The sequence below is a fragment of the Aegilops tauschii genome, chromosome 2 (genome assembly GCF_002575655.3).
Source record: "Aegilops tauschii subsp. strangulata cultivar AL8/78 chromosome 2, Aet v6.0, whole genome shotgun sequence".
NCBI classification, from domain to species: domain Eukaryota; kingdom Viridiplantae; phylum Streptophyta; class Magnoliopsida; order Poales; family Poaceae; genus Aegilops; species Aegilops tauschii.
In genome coordinates this window covers 244,476,849-244,484,466 of record NC_053036.3, presented here as the reverse complement: position 1 = coordinate 244,484,466, position 7,618 = coordinate 244,476,849, and the positions used below count along the sequence as shown (strand labels likewise).

Here is a 7,618-nt window from a genome sequence, read left to right as displayed (position 1 = left end):
TGTGTTGTTTTTTCAAATACTAAACTTATTTTGACTTTGGTAACTTTTTGAGATCGCAATTTGTTTTAGAATGGACGACCTTTTTCTGAAATACATTAAAAATTCAAATTCATGAATCTTTTTTGAGTCCGTGATTTTTTTAAATTAGTGATCTTTTTTAGAATTGAAAAACATTTCTTTCAAATTCTTGAACATTTTCAAATTCATTAACATTTTTTGAAGCCACAAACTTTTTTCAAACTTGAAAAACTTTTAAAATTCTAAACTTTATAGAGATGTGTACGGTCAACTATGCCATGGGTCAACAGTCAACCAGTCGACCGGTCAACATGGTGAATCCGTGCAAACAGCTGAGCGAGCGAGCTGGGCAAAGCGACCTCGCTTAGCTGGGTTAGCCCAGGGCGCGCGGCGGGTGAGTGTCAATTAGCGTTGCTTGCGCCACTAGTGATGTATAGGCGCTCTTTATATTTTAATATGCAATAACAAGAAAAATTAAACACATCCAAATCAAACAACACACAAATTCAAATTCATACATACTCGAATACTCTCAAACAATAATTTCGCTATTACTTTTGCATGCAAATTAAAATTTTCTAAAAATATATGTTTTTTCTCATGATGAAATATAAATATTTTCTTGTATGTGATGTTTCGTTAGATATGAGATGTGAGAGTAGGGAGCTTACTGGGAAGAAGGAGCCTTTAAATAGGTAACCACGAAAGTAACGGCTATGAGGGCAACCCATAGGTTATCCCTGGTATATCGGGCTAAGAGCAACTCTAATAGATGCCACATATTGGCCCGATCCCCAAAAATCGGACCGATATGCGGTTTATAGCCTCGACACGATCTCTTGTATAGGTAGGCATGACTTGGTAGTTTCCTATTTCTAGAGGATATGATACGATAAGATTTACCCCCCCCCCCCCCCCCAGCTCCCCACTTTGATGACCCCATTGTGGAAAAAAATAAAGAAAAGAATACAAATTCAGTAAATGCAATCCTTTCGCATCGAGTCCTTTTATGTGTACTAGTTGCGAGAAAAAAATACTAAACTTGCAATATGATCATTTTGAAGAAAAGAATCTTCACAAAACAAGGTATCATGTATGAACATTCATGACTTTCCAAGGTGATGGCCATATTCTTGCATAGTTTATGATAATGTGCCCAAATTGAGCACATAGGTGCATCTTGCCATTACAAAAAATATTGACAAACATCAAAACAAAAAACAATGTTGACAAATAGAGTTTCTAAACTTTTGTTTAAAAAAAATTCTAGTTTTATAGTGTAAAAAATCGGTATTTTTTGTGAAGCAAGTACGGAAATAGGTTTGAAATGGCACCACTTAAATTTGCACAGAAAGTAGACCATATTTAAGTGACAATTCCCAAGTTTCATGGGTTCTTTCGTACATTTAATGCATTTATAGTCATTTATTGCATATAATTCAAATTTAAATCACAATTGCATAAAAATGTTGGCAAAATTTTGGTGTTAAAGAAAATCCTATTTATATCCTTTAATGGGCTTTATTAAAAAAAAGCAAGAAAAAGAGAAAGGAAAAAAAAAGAAAAAATATTAAAATTTTACCGAGTGCAAAATTATACCACTAAAAAATACACCGTGTTTTGATTGGTCAAGATGGCCCTCTCATGGATCACGCATCGGAACTGTTGGATTTGCTTAGATCGAACAGCTGCGGCCCTGCGGGTGCCCTATCCTTTTATCTCCTCTCTCTCCTTATCCTTCACACGCACGCCTACCCATCGAAGCCACCGCATACCACGCCGCAAGTCGCCGCCCAGGATCGTTCCCTCCTCCCCACCAGGCTCGAGGAGGCGGCCATGAGGAGCGCGCAGCCGCCGCAATCCTGGGCAGATCTAGCCGGGGTCGTCGGCAGCCATCCATCCCTCCGGGCGGCCATGAAGAATTGAAGCGGCTTGCGCGGAACTAGCGCATGGACCATGCGCGCCTCCCGCGCTAGGAGCCACCGGTCCTCGTCATCTACTAGCATCCACAAGGAATCGATCCATATTTAAGCTACCTTCCACAATAATCCATCCAACAGGCTGCTTGCTTGTTTGTGTACTAGTGCCAAGGGGAGCAAGATGCAAGGACGACATCGAGGGTACATGCCCGCTGCTAATTGATTCTCCTGGTAATAATAGTAGTACGTACGTGTTCCTGCCCATGGTGGAGATGCATATACCCGAATACTCGTAACTTATCCATACATACTCAAATACTCTCAAACTGGCACGTATACATACATACCCGAATACCTGTGCGATTTTTTAATTCAGCTAAATAGGTCTACTGATTGTCAAATTTGGTAGTAGAAATTGTGAAGAGCAACACCGACATGTACTTTACTGATAGGGAATGTAGGTGTAATACATAGTGCTTTTCATGGTAAGGGTTCTAGTACATGTATGATCATTTTAGTGTAGTATATCCCAACTTCACTATGAAAATACAGCAGAAACTTGTCTGTTTATTTCACTTCAATTATTATATTTTGTCGTATCTCAATCTCATATGCTTGTTTGATATATAATCCAATGGGTGATAGCATCACTTTTTACAACTACCCATCAGGGTTACCTTTTTATTTAGGTAAATGTAAGACTTCATCACCTTTTACCAAGTATCCATCCTGGTTACATTATGCGCAAAATAGGTTCCAAATTTAATTCCAGGGCGACTGCACAGGGCCCCCAAAAATTAGGGTTCTTGTCTGATGCTTTATCTTGTATTCGGTTTGTCTTGATGCTTTATCTCTGGTGGTTCTTGTCTGATGCACACTGTTCTTTGAGGGCCGTTGACGAGGATATGCGAGGTGGGCGACTGCACAGGGCCCCCAAAAATTAGGGGGCTTCAAATCATGTATATGTGTTCTTCATCGCCATGGATCTGAGAATGCCCGAACTGCTTGTTTTTGTTGGAGAAGAGAGAACATGAAGAAGAGGGACCTGGGTCGTGGGCCCCTTTGGCGAAGGGGTAAGTGCCTACTGCAGGTCTGGTTCAACCAGCTGGACTTGTGCGATTCAGCCACTTCTTCAGGGAGCCACAAAAAACCAGTCAGTGCACCTGATCGAAATACGAGAGGGGAAAGCCCTAGATGGATGACGTGGTCATGGCTGACGGCCGCACCGATACGAGCGGCATCCTTGGTTCCTCTGCGTGTCCTAGGGCGGCGAGGCCCATGATCTCGTCCATGGAGCACTGTAGCATCATTGTTGTGCCTCTGCTATCATCCGTCGCCAGAACAAGCAGGCATGTACGTTTCCCTTGCCTGGCGCATTCCCATAGTCAATGTGAGTATTTTGTTCATATTGACATCACCACATGGCTATTTCTAATTTCCATGTTCCTCTTTTGTATGATTGGGAATTCCTTCTGTCATGTTTATTTGTTGCCCATCTCATGGCTGGAATCGTTCCTAATTAGAGGCTCTTTTCTTGAATTGGTCAGTACTAGGAGGCACTAACATGCTAATTGAGACAAGCATGGAAAATAGCTTGTACAGTCAATGCTGTACTAGACCACTACATTAGAACAGATGCATTATTTTAGTTTAATTTCCAATGCAACTTGCCGCAAACAGCTACTCCTAGTTAGATTAGGAGTATATATGCAAAGTTAGATTTGAATGAAACTGGCTACTTCTGTCAATGTCAGAACTTTAAGTTTTAGGTATATATGTTATTCCTAATATGCTTGCTTCCCCTTATAATTTCAGTCATTTTGGCTACTTAGATGTTGGTTTAATTTGATTATGTGGCATGTAGTTCATTTGTTGTTAGCCACAGTCCAGGGGCCTCAATTTTCTGGAGATGGCTCTGGTTCTTTGCAGGGTTATGATGATGTTTCCAAGGAAATATACTGATCCTGATGTGACAAAACTGCCCATTTTCCCTTTCTTAAACATTTTTACTCTGTTTTTGTTCTTCCTAGTTCCAGCTTCACATTGCTGGTGTTTCATGCCATATTCATCAGATCCTGCTTACATGCCTTACGATTAACTTGATTAGTATTTCTGCCACTGTCCAACTGGTTCTTAAAGGTATTGAATCCAGATTGAAGAGCAAACTCTATTTGCAGGTGCCAACGAAGAGGATTGACAGATAAGAAAGTAGTCCAAACTTTCAAAATACCTTTTTTAGAGATCTAGTCCTAATAAGACTCCAGGTGCAAGGTTAACTGTTATTTCTTCAAGTGCGCTCTAACTGTTATTTCTTCAAGTGCGCTCATACAAGCTGAACAAGGAATTCTCAAATGTTTAAAGCAATGGTAAGTCACGACCTTGCTTTCTCTTAATGTTCACCTGCATTTTATATGTATGGCCTTCATAATTAGCTAGCTGCTTCTTCTCTTTCACAATGTGTTGTTGCTGCATCGAGTCACAACTTTGAAAAAATGAATATGTGCTAGCTAGGGACATGAACTTAACTGAAACTACAGATTGAGTCACAACTTAAATCAACAACGGATGCTTTTAGTACATGTACTTGTGCTTATGCTTTAGACATTTACACTTGTAAAACTGTTCTGATCCCTCAGTTACATGCTTGTTGACACAGTATTACTCCAAATAGTCTGGTGATAGTTATTTTTAACAAGGGCTGGAATAATTGTATGGTGTATGTTATGTTGGACTCATTAACTAGAACTATTTTTTTGATTTCTTGATTGCAGGATCCAAAGATCTAGCTCGACTGGACTCTAGATCACGGACAGTTAGTCTTGGCCTTAATTAGGATGGCTAAATTACATTTGAGTATCATTTGATGGATATTTGCTATGAGAATTATGAATTTTATGAATCTATATATTATACGTATGGTTTTGAATATTGTAATTGAATGCTTGTATTTTTTTATGGTTGCAATAGGCTATTACCACAACCCACTTTCGGTTGCCACATGTTAGCATCATGAAAAGTTTAAATTGTCGCAATAGTTTCTGGCAACAAACATTTCACCTGTTGTGTTACCTATTTATCACCACCAAAACTAGTATGTTGCAATTTCCTGTTACGACGATTGGAATATTTATTGCGATAAGTTAATGCCACAAGTGTAGTGGTTCGTGGGAAAATGCCTAATACCACGAAATCAAGGATTGTTGCTATAGTTTATTGCCACAATTGACTATTGCCACGGAAGAGCATGCGCCACAAAACGAGCGTCGTTGGCATAGGTTGTTGCCACAAATTTTTATCGCCACGAGCTATCAGTTGCCATGATTTGTTATACGTTGCATTAAAGCTATGTGTGGCATCAGGTGAGTGTTGCCACGGGAAAATATGTGGCAACTTCCCACATGGTTGTTGCAATAGCAGACTTTATTGCCACGATTGTTTTTTGTGGCAGTAACCTATTACCATGCGTCCAGTCGCAACGGCTGCCAACAAATGTTGTTTCGTGGCAATAGGTAATTATCGCCACAAATCGACATGTATTGCGACGACCAATTTTGTTGCAATAGACCCGGATCCTTGTAGTGAGTGGCTGTTTTTTGCCACATGGAAGCCACTTCCTATGGAAATCACCTCCAAATGACACCTGTCCAGAGACGTGTCATGCAGGCAGGAGAGAAGGTGGCCGAACATGTTGGGAAACGTAGCATGCAATTTCAAAAAAAATTCCTACGCTCACGTAAGATCTATCTAGAAGATGCATAGCAACGAGGGGAGTGTGTGTGTCTACGTACCCTCGTAGACCGAAAATGGAAGCATTTGACAACGCGGTTGATGTAGTCGAACTTCTTCTAGCTCCGACCGATCAAGCACAGAACGTACGGCACCTCCGAGTTCTGCACACGTTCAGCGCGATGATGTCCCTCGCCTTCTTGATCCAGCAAGGTGTCGAGGAAATAGATGAGTTCCGTCAGCACGACGGCGTGGTGACGGTGATGGTGAAGTGATCCGCGCAAGGCTTCACCTAAGCACTACCGACAGGGCCCAGAGATACCTCTCCGATACTCGGAGTTAAAAATCTTAATCTCGATCTATGCCAACCCAACAAACACCTTCGGAGATACCAGTAGAGCATCTTTATAATCACCCAGTTACGTTTTGACGTTTGATAGCACTCAAGGTATTCCTCTGGTATCCGGGAGTTGCATAATCTCATAGTTAAAGAAATATGTATATGACATGAAGAAAGCAATAGCAATAAAACTGAACGATCAATATGCTAAGCTAACAGATGGGTCTTGTCCATCACATCATTCTCCTAATGATGTGATCCCGTTCATCAAATGACAACACATGTTTATGGTTAGGAAACTTAACCATCTTTGATTAACGAGCTAGTCTAGTAGAGGCTTACTAGGGACATGGTGTTTTGTCTATGTATCCACACATGTACCAAGTTTTCGGTTAATATAATTCTAGCATGAATAATAAACATTTATCATGATATAAGGAAATATAAAATAAAAACTTTATTATTGCCTCTAGGGCATATTTCCTTCTTCAGTCTCCCACTTGCACTAGAGTCAATAATCTAGTTCACATCGCCATGTGATTTAACACCAATAGTTCACATCTTTATGTGATTAACACCCATAGTTCACATCGCCATTTGACCAACACCCAAAGGGTTTACTAGAGTCAATAATCTAGTTCACATCGCTATGTGACTAACACCAAAGAGTACTAAGGTGTGATCATGTTTTGTTTGTGAGAGAAGTTTAGTCAACGGGTCTGCCACATTCAGATCCGTATGTATTTTACAAATTTCTATGTCTACAATGCTCTGCATGGAGCTACTCTAGCTAATTGCTCCCACGTTCAATAGATATCTAGATCGAGACTTTAGAGTCATCTAGATCAGTGTCAAAGCTTGCATCGATGTAACTCTTTGCGACGAACTCTTTATCACCTCCATAACCGAGAAACATTTCTTAGTCCTCTTTAGGTACCTAAGGATAATTTTGACCATTGTCCAGTGGTCTACTCCTAGATCACTATTGTACCCTCTTGCCAAACTCATGGCAAGGTATACAATAGGTCTGGTACACAGCATGGCATACTTTATAGAACCTATGGCTGAGGCATAGGGAATGACTTCCATTCTCTTTATCTTCTGCCGTGGTCGGGTTTTGAGTCTTACTCAACTTCACACCTTGCAACACAGACAAGAACCCTTTCTTTACCTGATCTATTTTGAACTTCTTCAAAAAAATTGCCAAGGTATGTGCTTTGTGAAAGTCCTATTAAGCGTCTCAATCTATCCCTATAGATCTTGATGCCCAATATTTAAGTAGCTTCACTGAGGTCTTTCATTGAAAACCTCCTTTTAAACACTCCTTTATGCTTTCCAGAAAATTCTACATCATTTCCAATCAACAATATGTGATTCACATATACTTATCAGAAAGGTTGTAGTGCTCCCACTCACTTTCTTGTAAATACAGGCTTCACCGCAAGTCTGTATAAAACTATATGCTTTGATCAACTCATCAAATAGTATATTCCGACTCCGAGATGCTTGCACCAGTCCATAGATGGATCGTTGGAGCTTTCACATGTTGTTAGCACCTTTAAGATTGACAAAACCTTCTGGTTGCATCCTATACAACTCTTCTTTAATAAATCCA

General features: G+C 40.1%; 1 long non-coding RNA gene across 1 annotated transcript; it reads left to right on the top strand.

Moving 5' to 3' along the window:
* Nucleotides 1-1,746: 1,746 nt before the first annotated feature.
* LOC109769767 (uncharacterized) lies at nt 1,747-4,871 on the top strand. The gene is made up of 3 exons (XR_002234420.3): nt 1,747-3,327; nt 4,115-4,303; nt 4,709-4,871. It is a non-coding gene; the product is annotated as an uncharacterized lncRNA (long non-coding RNA).
* The last annotated feature ends 2,747 nt before the right edge of the window (nt 4,872-7,618 follow it).